Here is an 18,608-nt window from a genome sequence, read left to right on the forward strand (position 1 = left end):
GTGTTATCCAGGATGGTCTTGATCTCCTGACCTCATGATCCACCTACCTCAGTCTCCCAAAGTGCTGGGTTTACAGGCGTGAGCCACGGCGCCAGGCCTCGTCAATGTCTTTTTACAGTTGGTTTGTTTGTGTTGAGATTTAAACAGGAGGACTTTCTGGTGTGGCCCTGAAGGACAGTAGTGAAGGAAAATACTCCTACTAGGCATAACTTCAAGCAGTTCCCCTGATTGTTTATTTCCCTGAAAGAAGAGTTTACCAGAGATATAGATCTACACTGATTTATGGGCAGTGGCTAATGGTTTAGCTGGCTGGGCTTGGAAGGGACACAGTTGGAAAATTGGTCACGAGGCATTTGAGGAAGAGGTGTATGGACAGACCTCTCAGATTGGCCACAAAAGTGAAGATATCTGCATCCCATGTGAATGCTCACCTAGAGTAATTACAGCAGAAGAAGATTTTAATAATCAAGTGGGCAAGATAATCTGTCCTCTGGATCAGCCAGCCTCTTTCCTCAGCTACCTAAAGTGTTCATGCTCAAAGTGGCCAAGGCAAGAGTGATGTGGACTGTCCACTTACTAAAGTCTAATGCCTACCACCGCTGCTGAGTGGCCAACCTTCGAACAGCAGAGACAAACTGAGCCCTCAATGGCACCTTTCCCTGGAAGAACCAGCCAGCCTTTGCTTTTTCTGCCTGCAATACTCCTGCCAGAACTATTAACCATATACAGAAAGAATGCCTTATTCACCATGGTGGTATGACAGTCTGCTTTGCTTCTGGCCAAGAAATTCATTTTACAGCAAATAAAGTACAGCAGTGGGTTCATGCTCATGGAAATCGTGGGCCTACCTTACTGTCTTTATTATAGCTTTATAGAAAGTCTTAAAATCAGATAGTATGTCTTCTTTGTTCTTTTTAAAATTGTTCTGGCTATTGTAGATTCTTTGTATTTTCATATAGCTTTTAGAATAAGCTTGTGAATTTCTACCAAAAAAAAAAAAAAGAAAACCCTGTTGAAATTTGAATGGGATTGTGTTGAATCTGTAGACGGATTTGGAGAAAATTGGTGTCTTAACAATACTGAGTCTTTCAATCCATGAACATGGCATATCCCTCTATTTATTTAAGTCTTCTTTATTTTATTTCAGCAATATTTTACAGGATTTTATTTTGTTTTTTGTGTTAAAAATTTTTAAATAGAGATGGGGTCTTGCTATGTTGGCCAGGCTGGACTCAAACTCCACTCAAGCAATCCTTCTTCATCAGGCTTCCAAGTAGGTGGGACTATAGGCTCCTGTCACCATGCCTGGCTTACAGCTTTTTGTATATAGGTCTTGTGTCCACATTTTGTTAAATCCAGTCCTAATTATTTTAAAGTTTGTGAGGCTATTGTATAAATGGTATATTTTACATTTTCATTTCCCAATAGTTTATTGTCAATTTTTACATCAATTGATGTAAAAATCAATTGATTTGATTTTGTAATTTATGATATTGACTTTGTAATTTATGATTTTTATAAGTTTTCTTATTTTAGTAGTTTTGTGTATTTCTTAGGATTTTTACACACAAATATAATTGTGTCCTCTGCAAAAATGGTTTTACTTCCCTCATTGGAATGTTTGTTTTTTCTTCCCTTCCTTTTCTTTTGTTCTTTCTTCTTTCTTTCTTCCTCTCTCTCTTTCTTTCTTTTTTCTTTCTTTCTTATTAAATCTTTTCATTTCCATAGGTTAATGGGGAACAGGTGGTGTTTGGTTACATTATCAGTTCTTTAGTGGTGATCTGTGAGATTTTGGTGCATCCATCACCCCAGCAGTATACACTGAACCCAGTTTGTGGTCTTTTATCCCTTACCCCCTTCCCACCCTTTCCCGTTGAGTCCCCAAAGTACATTGTATCTTTCTTATGCCTTTGCATCCTCATAGCTTAGCTTCCACGTATGAGTGAGAACATATATTTGGTTTTCCATTCCTGAGTTACTTCACTTAGAATAACATTCTCCAGTCTCATGCAGGTCACTGTGAATGCCGTTAATTCATTCCTTTTTATGGCTGAGTAGTATTCCATTGTGTATATATACCACAGTTTCTTTATCCACTCATTGATTGATGGGCATTTGGGTTGGTTCCATGTTTTTACAATTGCAAATTGTGCTGTTATATCTTTTGTATGTGTACAAGTATCTTTTTCATATAATGACTTCTTTTCCTCTGGGTAGATAGCCAGTAGTGGGATTGCTGAATTAAATGGTAGTTCTACTTTTAGCTCTTTAAGGAATCTTCACAGTGTTTTCCATAGTGGTTGTACTAGTTTACATTCCCACCTGCCTCAAAGGTCTCTGAAATGCCTAGGAGGCTTTTTCCCCATTGCCTTGGATATTAGCACTTGTCTCCCTTTTAGTTATGTAAATATCTCTAGCAAGTGGTTGCTCCGTAGAGACTGGTTAAATACTTGCTACCAAAAGGAAGTATCTCTAGAAAGTGGTTACTCCGTAGCCTGCTTGGATTCTTCCCTTGAAAAAGCTTTTTCTTTCTTTGGCACATGGCTAGGCTGAAAAATTTCCAAACTATTATGCCCTGCTTCCTCTTTAAATATAAGTTCTAACTTTAAGTCATTCCTTTGCTCCCACATCTGAGCTTATGTTGTTAGAGGCAGCCATGCCACTTCTTAAACACTTTGGTGCTCAGAAATTTCTTCTGCCAGATAACGTAGATCATCACTTTGAAATTCAAACTTCCATAGATCCCTAGTGCAGGGACACAATACTGCTAAGTTCTCTGCTAAGGCATAACAAAGGTGACATTTGTTCCATTTCCCAATAAGTTTGTCATTTCCATCTGATACCTCATCAGCCTGGACTTCACTGTTCATATCACTATCAGCATTTTGGTCACAAATATTTAACCAGTCTTTAAACAGTTCCAAATTTTCTCTCATCTTTCTCTCTTCTTCTGAGCTCTCCAAACTTTTCCAACCTCTGCCCATTACCTAGTTCCAAAGCTGCTTCCACATTTCCAGGTATCTTCATAGCAATGTCCCACTCCTTGGTACCAATTTTCTGTATTAAGCAATTCTTGTATTTCTATAAAAATACCTGAGACTGGTTAATTTATAAAGAAAAGTGGTTTAATTGGGTTATAGTTCTTCAGACTGTACAGGAAGCATAGCACTGGCATCTGCTTCTGGGGAGGTCTGAGGAAGCTTACAATCATGGTGAAAGTGAAGCAGGAGCATGTGTCTTACATGGTGGGAGTAGAAGCAGGAGAGAGTAGGGGAGGTGCCACACACTTCAAACAACCAGATTTTGCAGAGAAAGCACCAAGCTATGAGGGATCCACCTCCATGACCCAGACACCTCCCACCAGGCCTGACTTCCAACACTGGGGATTTTATTTCAACATGAGATTGGGGTGGGGACAAATATCCAAACTGCATCAACCTCTGATGTAAAAATCCAATAATCAAACAGCAATATTTTAAGTGCAGCACAGTCTTCCATGTCATTATTTACAAGACCTGAATCTCTTTACATAGTAACAAAATTGAATACAGATGACTTAGCCATTAAGTCCATTTAAAAAATCTGTCCTTTTACATGGTGACAGGTTTCACTTTTTGTTATCTTTCTCTTTCTCTTTTGCTCTTCTTTGATTCCTTTTCTTATGTCTGTGTTTTTTGGCTTTTTTCCAATTCCCCTGCAGTAACTGCATGTATGGTTGTTTTTTTTTTTTAATGTTTCTTGTGCTTTTCCTTTTCCTACTTTTTCTTATTCTTCCTGCTACTCTAACTTTCTGCGGAAGTGGCCCTGCTGCTATGGCCTCAAGTTTGCCTCCCAGAAGGGCTCTGACTTCTGCTTGGACTCTGACTCCTCCTATGCCTACCTGGCCAACTGTGTCCAGGCTTTCTTTTGCTTTCTCCATTATGTTATCTTTCAGGACCTTAGAAGTGTTTCCTGAAGTTTCCTCATCTTTTACAGATACATTACTTCCACCGTCACTTTCATTATAATCTGGCTCAAAAGCAGCTTCATCAGTATCTCTAGTTAAGTCAGGGGACAGTGGAGAGGAGTGACTTAACTGGGGTTTAGGGTTGGTAGCATTCTTCTCAACTTGCCCAGTAATTTGCTCTTTCTCAATTTGTATGTCTGGTGGATTAAGAATATCGAGTAACTTATTGCCACTTGACTCTTTGTTGTTCTTTGCTTCTAGTATATGTGTCTCATGATCTTTACAAAGACTTTTATCTACAAATTTTGCCTCTTACCTTGAGTGTTTAGTATCATAAGTGGCTTTGTGATCATGAGGTCTTTTGGTCTCTTGAGTGACTAGAATTACTTTTTCTTGGAATCTCCTCTGCCATTTTTAAGAAACTCTCTTTCCTCCATCAGCTTAGTTTTCGTTCAGATGCAGAAGCTATAGTTTATTGTTGTTGTTTTTATTTTTTTATTTTTTTCATGCTTTGTACATACTTTTTATTTGTTGAATAAATGAATATTTGTCAATATGTACATAACCACATAGAGCAAGCATTAGATTTAGAGAGCAAAATATTTGGGTTCTAATATGCAAAGCCACTTACCAGCTATGAGGGCTTCAGCAAAGAACTGAATCTGAGCTCAGCTTCCTCAACTGTAAAACTAGGTTATTTGGACCTATGTGGCCTACCACACAGGCTTATTGCAAGGTTCAAATGCAGAAACATATGAAAGTGCTCTGAATACAGCTTAGAGCAATACAAACATAACAAGTAACAGCAATGGAATTTCAAGCTGAAATTCACGCCCTCGTATTGTACCGATGTACTGATGGAGTCAATGAGAAAGTGACAAAATAGCTGATTACTAATGAGAACGAACATGCCATTCTTCTGAGTTGGAAGGATTCTGCAACATCCTGTAGCTTGCCCCTGCAATTAGTCACTTCCCAAATTTCACAAAGATGTCAGAGATTCACCATCAATAACTCTCTCACAGAAGCACAAGGGCCAAATGTCCCACGTTTATTTACATATGAAATGTGTTTCACACAGTTATGATGGATGGAGTGCATAACACCTGACAGCAGCAAGACCTTTCGAGGAACCGAACATTGACTACAGTAGATCATGCAAGTATCTATATATACACAAAAGAATTCCTTTTCTTAACCAAAAAAAAAAGTACAAAACATGTTCAGGGATAAATACAAGATATGAAACGCAAAATAAAACACAAAACAAGCCTGGGCATGGTGGCTCACACCTGTAATCCCAGCACTTTGGGAGGCTGAGGTGGGCAGATCACGAGGTCAGGAGATCGAGACCATCCTGGCTAACATGGTGAAACCCCGTCTCTACTAAAAATACCAAAAAAAAACTTATCTGGGCGTGGTGGCGGGCACCTGTAGTCCCAGCTACTTGGGAGGCTGAGTCAGGAGAACGGCATGAACCTGGGAGGAAGAGCTTGCAGTGAGCCAAGATCACGCCACTGCACTCCAGCCTGGGCGACAGAGCAAGACTCCGTCTCAAAAAAAAAAAAAAAAAAGAAAACACAAAACAAAACCAAAAAATAGAACTCTCTCAGAGAACTGTAAACGGAAGGGACAGAAGAGTACCTCTGCTGCATTTTAATAAAGCAGAACTACCGACGTTAAATATACTTCTTGAAATGGCTGAACTAAACCCGGGTGGCTCCGTGCTTAAGGTAACGGCCAATTGCAATACACAGGCGGCTGCATTGATAAGTCAGTGGTTGACGTTGTGCATCCCAACTCTAAGTATCAGAACGTTTGGCAGTAGCACCCAGAACAGGCAATGCCAACTCTTTTGACAGCAAAGGGTTAAGTCAACTGATTTTTTTCTGTCAAGAGCCAGAGAAATACTTGATATTCTTAGTTGTGTTTCTGTAATAGTTAATAAATTACATGACAAAAACCTGACTATATAAATCTATTGGTCTAACTACGTATTTGTAACTTTTATAGTAGTCCAGCCCTTTCATTACTTTCCCTCTTTGTGCTTTTAAAGCCAGCCTTGCAGATCTGCCCAGAAAACCAGTCCCATTTTTTTCTTTAGAATAGCCTTCCCCATGCCTCAAAATGGAATTGAGGAAATCAGCATTCCTTATTAGATTCCTGGCTTCAGTTTTTATCCACGGCTGGGAAAGGAGCGACCTGCAAGGCTGCTTTAAACACCCTTCGGCGTGGCCTGAAGACAAAGGCACACCCACACTGGAGTGCAGTTGTCTCAAATGTGAACTCACTCCTTCAGGGCAGGCACATCGAGGAAGTGCTAAGACACTTAAAAGTTCCTAGGGTTTTTGAGACCCACAATTACTTACAATTTATGTAGTGTATTCTAAAAATTAAAAACACTAAAAAAGGCATTATTTTAACCTATAATTAGTTAACCCCTTCAAAATCCAAACATACAAAATGGTTTATTTGAATTCAGGAACTGCCCCTGTTACTAAGAATTCTGTTTTAAAGAAACAGTACAAAAAGAAAAATTCTAACCCAAAACAACTCAAATCGTTTTCCACTAAATACTGATACAAATGTGTAACAAAGAGTATAAAAAGTTATTCATTTAAATATATACAAACTCTTTTAAACTGAAATACTGTTTTACTACTTATCGAGGATATCTACAACGAGGTGAAGGAAGGTACGTTGAAAGAGAACATATTGCAACAGCCTAGACAGTACTGTTAACTCTATTATACTGCAAACTTTTTGTAACAAAAATGTCTTTTTTATTCCAATGTGGACAGGGATTTTCCTCATGGACCTTCTGTGGCTATTTCTCAGCTGAGCTCATCCTTTTGGATTTGATGAAGGCCATGCCATGTAGCCACATATGAGTATTTAAGGCAGCTTCAGTTTCAAAGGTTTTCGCGCACACTTTGCACTTTTGTCTGACACGGCGCCATCGGGGGATTCATCCTCGTGGCTGGGTTTGTTCTCTTGTTGGTTATCTTCCCCAGCCCCATTTTGCTTGGACACTGGCTGAGGTTCCTTTAACTTGTATACAATGAAGAGGTGCCTGGACAGAGAGACGTGAGACGTGTACCAGAGGCCACACTCCTGGCACTGGTAGGAAGAACTATCCGATTTGTGCTGAGGGATGTGTTCGTGGAACTGAAGCAGGTTTTTGGTGGTGAAGCCACACATGGCACACTTAAGAACCTTAAAAACATTGATTTTCAGCTTTTTCAGTGGTTGAGTGATTGTTCCTCAGGGAGGCCTGAGCTCCAGAACTGGTTCTTCCAACTTTCGCTTGGGACTGGGGAACTTGGTGTCTTCTTTTATTTCTGTTTCCTCCTCACTGGTGGTGTCTGTCATTTCTTTCAGGTCAGGGTCCTTGATGCTGTGCATCAGCTGGACGTGCTTCTCTAGCATCAATCATTTGGTAAAGGTACGTCTGGAGTCTGGGCAGTGCGAGCAGGCGTACACTTTCCTGATGTCTTTGTGCTTGATCCAGTTGTGCTGGCACAGGCTGTGGGACGAGCTTGTCACACTGGTGGCAGGGGTGTTTCTTCATTTGCTTCCCTTGCTCCTTCCTCACGTGGGATATGTACACATCTGTCTGCATGAACAGGCGGTCACACTCCCAACACGTCCACCCAGGACTGGCCACTTTCTTGGTTTCCATTGATTTTTTCACAGGAGATGGAGATTTCTTTTCTAATTTCTCTTTCCCATTCATGGATTTGGTGTCCTCTTTGTTCTGATTTGCTGAATTTTGAGTTTCAGGCTTAATGCTCAAAGGCAAGTTTATACACAAGTTTGGAGGCCCTTCAATACTTTTCAATGTTCCATGCATAGACTTGATATGGTCCATCATAAGTTGCTTCTGTGCATATAAAAGATAACAGTCTGGACACCTGAAAACAGACAGCTTCTGGTTTTCAATGTGTTGGTCAAAGTGGCGATACAGCAAGGTTTGCAGGGTGAACACAGTGTTGCACATGGAACACTTATATATTATTTTTGGTTCTCCTATCTTGATGCCAGGATGCTGTGTGTAGGTGTGGGAATGTGTGCTTGGGGCGGACTTACACGCCATTGGACAAATAGGACACTTGTAGAAGACTCCACAGTGAGAACCTTGAATGTGAGACTTCAGAGCAGCCACATCAGAGTACACAACATTGCAATGCACACATCAAAAACCAACTCTCCTCATGTAGTGCAGACAGTTCTTGGTGACGTGGGTCTGGAAGTGCACCGACCTGCAGATGGCCCCGCACTCAGGGCAGGTGTAGGGAGATTTGTGCTGATGGATTCTCTGGTGTGATGCATAACTGCACTGGTTAGGAAGCAGCATCTGGCAGATAGTGCAAGTCTTTTGTCCACTCGTATCTGCAGCCTGCTGGAAATGTGTAGCCAGTGATGTCTCATACTGAAGACTTCATTACACTCCAAACATTTTAGACTATGTCTACACAGATTGGAGGGGTCTTCATCTAGGGTCATGGCTGGGGTGATGGGAATGCTAAAGGAGCCGATATGACTGTCCCGGTTATGCCAGACTGAATTTTTGTGACAGTGTGTGTGCCGGCTCCCACAGGGCTCTGAAGAGTGGAAGTTGAAGTGGAAGTATTGCTTGACGGAGAAACTATCATTTGACCTGCTGGGACTGGCTTTAAAATTAAGTGGGAGCATTGCATTACCACCCCTTTCTCCTTATGCCCACGGGCATGGGAAAGGAGGCTGCATTTGTTGTAAAAAATGAGGTTCTTTGTACCATGGTTGCATGTTACTTCGATGCGCATGCTCTGTCTGTCGTAGTGCTGGGTCAGACTCTTTTTCAACTACAAAGGAGTCCGCACACTCCAAGCATTTGTACCCACGCGTCGGTAACGTGATCCCTGCATTGGTGGGAGGACTGAGGTTTGGAATGTAAACAGGGACTGGATTGACACTGCTCAGCACCTTGTTGAAAGCTTCCACCACAGAACTCTGCAAGGACGATGCCACCTGGACTTGAGACACCTTTTTGGGGGGTTGCAAGGCTGCTGCATTGATTATTGCCTGCTTTATTTGTTGCTGAGTTTTGGTTAGCACTTGGCAGAGTTCAGAGTTGGCCTGGGCACCCTGAGGCAAAAGGTTAATGTTGGCAAGGTGCACAGTCTTTGGCACGAGTTTGGTGTTGGCCCGGCTAGGTGCCGGCACCACGACAGTTTGCTGCTGGATGGCGTTGGCAGCTTTAATGATGGCGCTGCTGGTGCTCTGGACAGAGGCAGCAGATATGACTGTGGCTTTCACTGTGGTGTTGTTAGCGAGCTTCAAATTAATGACTCGGGATCCTGCCGTCTTCACAGCAGACACTGGGAGGAAAGCAGTAGCCACAGGCTTGATTGTGACCTGTTTAGGGGTGAGCTCTGCAGGTGAAACTGCATTGGTCATGACCATGGACGGGAGAGGCGCCCTGAGGGGAGAGGAAAGGACGGCAGCTGATGCTGGAGATGACAGAAGGAATGTCACAGAGGCCATCACGGATGCCGTCTGCTCAGATTTCTTCCCAGAGTCAAGATCCACTTCTGGCAATACCCTGGTCACTGTTCTCTTGATTTCCCCAGAAGACATCTTAACGGTTTTTATGGGGACTTTGAGGATTGCTGGTGTGGACCCTGCGGGAGAGGATGGGGAACTCTTGCTGCTGTTCTCACTTGAGATGCTTCTGGGATTATCCGGTTGCTTTAGGGATGGTTTTTTTGGTCCCGTCTATGAGATTCTGGGATTCAGGAGACTTGTCTGTGGCTCTCAGACTGTCATTTACTTCTTCTTCTTCTTCTTTTTTTTTTTTTTTTTTGAGACAGAGTCTTGCTCTGTCGCCCAGGCTGGAGTGTAATGGCATGATCTCTGCTCACTGCAACCTCTGCCTCCCAGGTTCAAGCAATTCTCCTGCCCCAGCCTCCCGAGTAGCTGACATTACAGGAGCGCACCTCCATGCCCAACTAATTTTTGCATTTTTAGTAGAGACAGGGTTTCACCATGTTGGTCAGGCTGGTCTCGAACTTCTGACCTCGTGATCTGCCCGCCTTGGCCTCCCAAAGTGCTGGGATTACAGGCGTGAGCCACCGCGCCTGGCTGTCATTTACTTCTTTTGGTAACGGGGAGGATTCCCTCGAATTGGCCACTGGTTCTTTGCAGGAGTCTGAAGCCCCCTTTTTAGCGCTGAGAGCCGCGATGGCAGTGCTGCAGGACGAGAGCTTGGAGGATGACTTTGTCTTTGATGGCGCAGTGCCGGGAAGGCAGGTGTCATTCTTCTCGGAGCTCGGCTTCCCATCCAGGACTCTGTTTTCCAGCACCTTGTCAGAGTTTTCCTTCAATTTATCCTCTGCTTTTCTGACTTTAAAAGGTTCATAAACACTCAGGTTTATAGAATTGGCTTCTGCTTCTCTCTTAACAACTTTGTTTTTCTCCATATTGCCTGACGTAGAGAGTCCAGTTTTGCTGGAGTTTTCCCCCTCCAAATGCCTTCAGCTTATAGTCCTGCTGGGGAGCCGACCCTGTCAACACATTCGACCTGAAGCTTGATTGCACGTCCTCCTTGTCAGGGGGTCATCCACCTTGATCTTCTCGTCGTCACCACACTCTTCAGCACTAGAGATCGGACTAAACTGGCTGAACGTCGAGTCTTTCGAAGTCACCTCAGAGGCAGGCACGTCTCCTTTCAAGGACTTCGCTCCATCTTTACTGTAACTGTCAAGGGAGGACGCTGTGAGAAACCCATTATGTAAGCCATTGCCAGTGGGATTGTGGCCGTCTTTCTCCCTGCCCTCGGAGGAGTGGATGTTGTGAACATTCTTGACAGGGAGTCGTCTTCTCCGTGAGCATTCTGCTTCATGTGGCTTTGGTGGTCATCATGTCCAGACTCAATAGCTGCTGTAAGATCGACCATATCTGGGATGTCAAATGCTGCCAGGAGGTCATCAAAGTCTGGGGTCTTCATATCCCCCATGGTCATGAATTTGAGCAGATGTTCTTGTGAACCTTGACCTTTTGGAATGGCTTTAGACCAGTGTTCAGTTACTGTCACATGGCTGCATTCTCAGCAAATAGGAAAGGGTTAAAAGCAGCCCCAGTCAACAGGCCTTTTGGCCTTCATAATAGTCAGAAGCATCTCCAACACCTTTTAGTAGCTTCTAAAAGAAAAAGCACAAAACAGAACATACCCTCTTCCCGGGGTTGGCCTTCGCGGCGGTCAAGCCCTGGCGTCTGGGCCGCAGCCCGGATGACCTTTGTTCAGCGCCGTGCGGCCGGCGGCTGCTGCTGTGACTGCTGCCGCTGTCGTCAGAGCGGTGGCGGCGGCGGCTGCTTCCATGTTACAGGCGTGTCATCTGCGTTCCCGCTGCCGGGGTCTGTGTGTGCGTGTGCGGAGGAGAGGCCTCGCCGCCGCCGGGCCTCGCCGAGCGCCCGGCCCGGGCCCCGCGCCTCCCCGGGCACCGCGCGGCGGCGGCCTGTTGTTGTTTTTAATAGATATCCATTATTAGGTTGAAAAATCCAAGTTTTCTAATACTTTAATGAGAGTTTTTGTTGTCGTTGTTGTTGTTTTGCATAGGGTTTCCCTCTGTCGCCCAGGCTGGAGTGCAGTGGTGCAATCTTGGCTCACTGCAACCTCCACCTCCTGGTTTCAAGTGATCCTCCCACCTCAGCCTTCCAAGTAGCTGGGACTATAGGCATGTGCCACCACATCCAGCTAATTTTCGTATTTTCTGTAGAGATGGGGTTTCACTATGTTACCCAGGCTGGTCTCGAACTCCTGAGCTCAAGTGATCCTCCCACCTTGGCCTCCCAAAGTGCTGGGATTACAGGTGAGCCACAGGCGCCTGGTGAGAGTTTTTTGTTTGTTTGTTTTTTTGTTTGTGTTTTTTTAATGTCATAAACACCTATTTCTGTTAAGTTTTTTCACCTCTCAAGATTATGATTTTTCTCTTTTATCCTATTAATGTCACGAATTACACTAATTTTTCAAATATTAGACCAACTCTGCATTCTGGGATAAGCGCCGCCCCCTCCCCCAAGTCACATGTATTATCCTTTTTCTATATTACTATATTTGATTTGCTAATATTTTGTTAAGGATTTATATTAATAAGAAATACTATTAGTCTGTAGTTTTCTTATAATGACTTTGTTTTTCTTATCAGGATAATACTGGCATCATAAAATGATATGGGAAATATTCTCTCCATCTCTTTTTTGAAAGTGTTAGTGTGATATTGGTGTTATTTTCTCCTTAAATATTTTATAAACTTCATCAGTGAAGTGATCTGTGTTGGTGTTTTCTTTGTGAACAAACATTTTAAAACTATGATTTCGATTTCTTTCATAGATATAGTATAACTTAGATTATCTCTTCTATCACTTTTGTAATTTGCTTCTTTGAAAAAATGGATAATTTCATTATATCCATAAATGTATTTGCATATGTTTGTTTATATTATTCCTTTCTATAATTTTAATGTTCATAGGACTTGTAGTTATGTCTCCTTTTAAACTTCTGATATTGGTAATTTTTGTTTTTCTTGAGCAGTCTAAAGGTTTATCAATTTTATTATACTTTTAAGAGATACAGCTTTTGCTTTAATTGGGTTATCTCTACTGTTATCCATTTTCTATTTCATTATTCTTATTCTCACCTTGATTTTATTCTTTTCTTCTATTTATCTTTCTAGTCCTTAATGTGGAAGCTTAGATGATTGCTTTTAGACCTTCCTTCTAAGTACCACTTACCTGCTCTACAAATGTCTTTTTGTTCTCCTTTTGCAGTCCTAATTGTTCTATTTGTCCCTGGAGGGCACTGGGAATTTCAAGTGTCCTGCAACCGAAGCTACCTGCATTAGACTCTTCATCAGATTTTAAAAAGGGTTTGTGACCAGAAAATTTCAGACTATTTGACACCAATTAAGTATAGATTTTTAGGTAATTTCTTACGGAATCTATCAATTGCACACTTCTACATAATAAGGCCTAGAGCAGTTGACTGAACATTCTGGGGGAAAGAAGATGTGTGTTTCATCTTTTTAATTCTCTTTCTCTCCCACTTCAGGAGAACTGTTGCTGCATAAGGCCTCTCAGGTCAGTGCTGTTTCCCTCCTACTTTTCTTTATGTGAAATAGCATAAATTCTGGCTATGCCCAAGTTTGTTGGTGAGCAGAAAGTCAAACTCTCCCTTCAGACTCATTAAGTTTGTTAGAAAAACTGATTTCTGGATTTGGTTCTAGTCTAGCACAGATTAAGAAGTAGAAATATGTTGAAATGAGGATAAAGAACATTTTAAATGATAACAGAGATCCAGTATGATGAAATAGGGGTAACTTCTTTTTTGCTTCATTTTCCTCCAATTTCATTTTAAAACAGGTGATTTTTTTAAAAGAAGATGTTTTTGTTCCAGTGGGCATTTGATGCATTAGCCTTCCTGGCCTTCCCAGCAGGGATATAGACCTAGCTAAATGACCTGGTGGTATTTTCTCTGAGTCAAGTTAGCATTAAATGTGGTATGGGATATGGAAAGGGATGGATAATCTAATAGTCTACAGATGTCAGAAACTTTATTCTCACCTTTTCTCTTCATATTTTAAATGTATAAGTCTTTTTGAAAAACATTTAGACTGCCACCTCCAATTAGGATATAGAAAGTTTCAAGAGATCGTTGCTCTCACTGAAATAATGTGAGTAAGCTGGATAAGCTACAGAAGCATAGTTGTTAAAAACCCAAGCTGAGGATAAAGAAGTGGAAATAAACTAAATTCCAGAGTGCAAAGAGCCCTTGCTAGGAAAGTGAGACCCAAGGCTGCTTTCCTCATAGGGGTATGGTGGATGGAAGATTGAACCCACTATAGATGGGAATTTTTGCAGATGCAAGGAGAAACTAGCTGAACTTTTAACAAATTTGCATGAGCTGGCAAAATGTATTAAAATCCCCCAAAGTCCCAAATACAAAATGACATCTATATGCCAATTCTCATCTACAGGGCCTTCACCAACTTCATAGCCCTGTCCTGGTAAAGGGAAGGACAGGAAATCAGGGTAAAGAAATTTCTCTAGGACCATTCACCCATCAACTCTTCCTAACTACGTCTTCACTGAGAACCTGGCAGCAGGAGGAACAGGGAAAGGAGAATTAAGACAGACTTGCTCAGGGCACACCTGCCCACTAATTCTTTCTAAATGTGCACATAACTAAATAGAGAAGACATGTTTATAAAGAGCAGGAAGGGCTGGGTGTGATGGTTCATGCGTGTAATCCCAGCACTTTGGGAGGCTAAGGTGGGTGGGTCACCTGAGGTCAGGAGTTCGAGACCAGCCTGGCCAATATGGTGAAACCACATCTTTACTAAAAATACAAAAATTAGCCAGCCGTGGTGGTGCACACCTGTAATCCCAGCTACTTGGGAGGCTGAAGCATGAGAATTGCTTGAACCTGGGAGACAGAGGTTGCAGTGAGCTGAGATTGTGCCACTGCACTCAGCCTAGGCAACAGAGTGAGACTCTGTCTCAAAAAAAAAAAAAAAAAAAAAAAAAAAGCAGGAAGATGTAATGAATAATCAAGAGAAAGAAAGAAAAAAAAAAAAAAACAGAATGCGGAATGACCCAGATGTTGAAATCAGCCGACAAAAACTTTAAAATAAGTATTACAACTCTGTTAACATATTCACTGGAAAAGCCAAGCAAAATGTGTGAACAGATTGTAAATTACGGCAGGAAATCTGAAACTCTACAGAAGAATAAAATGGGAATTCTAGTATTGAAATGAAAAATTCATTTGAAGGACTTATCAGCAGACTGAATAGAGCACAAGAGAAGATCCATAAACTTGAAGATACGTTAATTAAATTAATCCAAACCGATGCATAAAGAGAAAAATTGAAACTCAAGCAGAATAAATACAAAGAAAACCATACCAAAGCACATCATGGTCAAATTGCTGAAAACCAATACTAAAGAGAATATCTTAAGTGCTATCAGAGAAAAGGGGCAAATACATTTAAGAAGGTAACAATAAGAAAGAATGATGGCTGAATTCTTATTAAAAATGCAGAAGACAATGTAATGGCTTCTTTAAAATGCTGAAAGAATTTAACAAAGCATTCAAAATACATACTTCAAAAATAAAGGCAAAATAAAGACATTTGTAGACAGGGAAAAGCTGAGGAAATTAGTCCAGTAAGTAGACTTGCACTACATAAGTCTGCAAATTATAAACATTTTAGGTTAAAAGGAAATGACACTTGATTATATGGTTTGCATCTATGTCCCCACCCAAATCTCATGTTATATTGTAATCCGTATTCTTGGGGGAGGGGCCACCCGGTGAGAGGCGATCGGGGGCTGATTCATCATAAATAGTTTAGCACCATTTCCTTAGTGCTGTTCTTGTGATTATGAGTGAGTTCTCGTGTGATCTGGTTGTTTGGAAGTGTGTAGCACTTCCTCCCTTTTTTTGTCTCTCTTGCTCCTGCTCCCTCCTTATAAGATAGCCTGCTCCCACTTTGCCTTCCACCACGAGTATAAGCTCCCCAGGCCTCCCCAGAAACAGAAGCTGTCATGCTTCCTGTACAGCCTGCAGAACCATGAACCAATTAAACCTCTTTTCTTATAAATTACTCAGTCTCAGGTATGTCTTTATAGCAATGGAAGAATGGCCTGATACACCAGATAAATCCTGGATGTGTAGGAAAGAAGAGCGTTGGGGAAAGGGTAAATATGTAGAAATGTGTGTGTGTGTATTTGTGTAGATGCATGTGGATGCTCACATACATCAAGACACTATTATTATTTTATTTACTTAATATGTATGTCTTTATATATTATATAAATATGTATATATTATGCATGTGTTTAATACATATTAATATGTAATTAATATATTAACATGTATGTATTTATTAAGCAAATGATGTCTTGATGGATGTGAGTATGTACATGCAGGCACATACATACATATATACACATATACATACATATATATATTCATATATAAGTAATATATATGTATACACACAGACACATATCACTTTCTTGGCTCCATATTGAAGAATGAATACTGGTATACTGGTGGTGAACTCCCTCAGATTTTATCTGTTGAATGTATCTTTAGTTTGTATTTATTGTTGGTGAGTTTTCTTCCTGGGTAAAGGAAATTGTAAATTTGTATGTTAATAGGTGTATTAGGCCATTCTGGCACTGCTATGAAGAAATACCTGAGACTGAGTAATTTATAAGGAAAGAAGTGCAGTTGGCTCACTGTTCTGCAGTCTGTATAGGAAGCATAGAGGCATATGCTTCTGGGGAGGCCTCAGGAAGCTTTCACTCATGGTAGAAGGTGAAGCAGCAGCAGGCACTTCATATGGTGAAAGTGGGAAGCAGGAGCAAGAGATGGGGAGTGAGCAGGGGTGCCACACACTTTTTTTTTTTTTAGACAGAGTTTCGCTCTTTTTGCCCAGGCTGGAGTGCAATGGCGCAGTCTCAGCTCACTGTAACCTCTGCCTCCCGGGTTCAAGCGATTCTCCTGCCTCAGCCTCCTGAGTAGCTTGGATCAGAGGTGTGCATCACCATGCCTGGCTAATTTTGTATTTTTAGTAGAGACAGGGTTTCACCATGTTGGCCAGGCTGGTCTCAAACTCCTGACCTCAGGTGATCTGCCCACCTTGGTCTCCCAAAGTGTTGGGATTATAGGCATGAGCCACTGTGCCCGGCCAGGTGCCACACACTTTTAAATGACCAGATTTTGTGAGAACTCACTATCACAAAGACAGCACCAAGCCATGAGGGAAACACCCCCATGATCCAAGCATCTTCCACCAGGCCCCACCTCCAGCACTGGGGATCATAATCCAACATGATTTGGGAAGGGACAAATATCCAAACTATATCATTCCACCCCCGGCCCCTCCTAAACTCATGTACTTTTCACATTGCAAAATATAGTCATGCCTTCCCAACAGTCCCCCAAAGTCTTAACTCATTCCAGCATTAACTCGAAAGTCCAAAGTCTCATTTGAAACAAAGCAAATCCCTTCCACCTATGATCCTCTAAAATAAAAAACAAGTTACCTCCAAGGTACAATGGGAGTATAAGCATTGGATAAACATTCCCATTCCAAAGGGAGAAACTGGCCAAAAGAAAAGGGCTACAGGCTCCATGCATGTTTGAAACCCAGCAGGGCAGTCATTCAATCTTAAAGCTCCAAAAATAACATTTTTTGACTCTATGTCCTGTAACAAGGGGACACTGGTGCAAGGGGTGGGCTCCCTAGGCCTCGGGCAGCTCCACCTCTGTGGCTTTGCAGGGCACATCCCCTGTGGCTGCTCTCACAGTTGAGTGCTTGTGGTTTTTCCAGGTGCAGTGTACAAGCTGCCAGTGGATCTGCCATTCTGGGGTCTGGAGAAAGGTGGTCTCCTTCTCACAGCTCCACTAGGCAGTGGCCCAGTTGGGGGGATTCCATGTGGGGGCTCCAACCTCACATTTCCCCTTGGTACTTTCCTAGTAGAGGTTTTCTATAAGGACTCTGTCCCTGAATCAGATTTTTGCATGGGAACCTGGGCATTCTCATACAGCCTCTGAAATCTAGGCAGAGGCTGCCTAGCATTCTTCACTCTTGGATTCTGCACATCTACAGGTTTAACATCACATGAAAGCCACCAAGGCTTATGGCTTGCATTCCCCAAAGTGGCAGCCTGAGCTGTACCTGGGCCCTTTTGAGCCACAGTTGGAGCTGGAGCAGCTGGGATGTGGGGAGCAGTGTCCTGAAGCTGTGCAGGGCCACTGGGCCCTGGGCCTGGCCCATGAAACCATTCTTTCCTTCTAAGCCTCTGGACCTGGGAGGGGAGGGACAGGCACGAAGTTTGTCTTCAAAATGGCATGGCCTTTTCCTCATGTCTTAGATAAAGGTACTTGGCTCCATTTAGTTAAACAAATATCTTGTACAAGTGGTTATTCCACAGCCTGCTTGAATTCCTCTCCCAAAAAAGCTTTTTCTTTCTCTGTCACATGGTCCAGCTGCAAATTTTCCAAACATTTAAGTCCTGCTTCCTGTTTATATATACATTTCAACTTTAAGTCATTTCTTTGCTCCTGCATCTGAATGTGGACTGTTAGAAGCAGTCAGGTACATCTTGAACACTTTGCTGCTTAGAAATTTCTTCTGCCAGATACTGTCAATAATCACTTCAAATTTCCACAGATCTCTAGGGCAAGAGCAGAATGCAGCTAAGATCTTTGCTAAAGTATAACAAGGGTAACCTTTGCTCCAGTTCCCAATAAGTTTCTGATTTCCATCTGAGACCTCATCAGCCTGGACTTCACTGTCCATATCACTATCAGCATTTTGGTCACAACTATTTAACCAGTATCTAGGAAGTTCCAAATTTCCCCTCATCTTCCTGTCTTCTTTTGAGCTCTCCAAACTCTTCAAACCTCTGCTCATTACCCAATTGCAAAGCTGCTTTCACATTTCCAGGTATCTTTATAGCAATGCCCCATGCTAGGTACCAATTTTCTATATTAGGCTGTTTTTGCACTTATAAAGAAATACTTGAGACTAGGTATTTATAAGAAAGGAGTTTTAATTGGCTCACAATTCTTCAGGCTGTACAGGAAGCATAGTACTGGCATCTGCTT

General features: G+C 42.0%; 2 pseudogenes; both read right to left on the reverse strand.

Moving 5' to 3' along the window:
• Positions 1-3,590: 3,590 nt before the first annotated feature.
• LOC129045043 (E3 ubiquitin-protein ligase RBBP6-like) lies at positions 3,591-4,383 on the reverse strand (annotated as a pseudogene).
• A 2,256-nt stretch (positions 4,384-6,639) lies between these two features.
• On the reverse strand, positions 6,640-11,154 carry LOC129006190 (zinc finger protein 532-like; annotated as a pseudogene).
• Positions 11,155-18,608: the final 7,454 nt, after the last annotated feature.

This window comes from Pongo pygmaeus, chromosome 8, assembly GCF_028885625.2.
Source record: "Pongo pygmaeus isolate AG05252 chromosome 8, NHGRI_mPonPyg2-v2.0_pri, whole genome shotgun sequence".
NCBI lineage: Eukaryota > Metazoa > Chordata > Mammalia > Primates > Hominidae > Pongo > Pongo pygmaeus.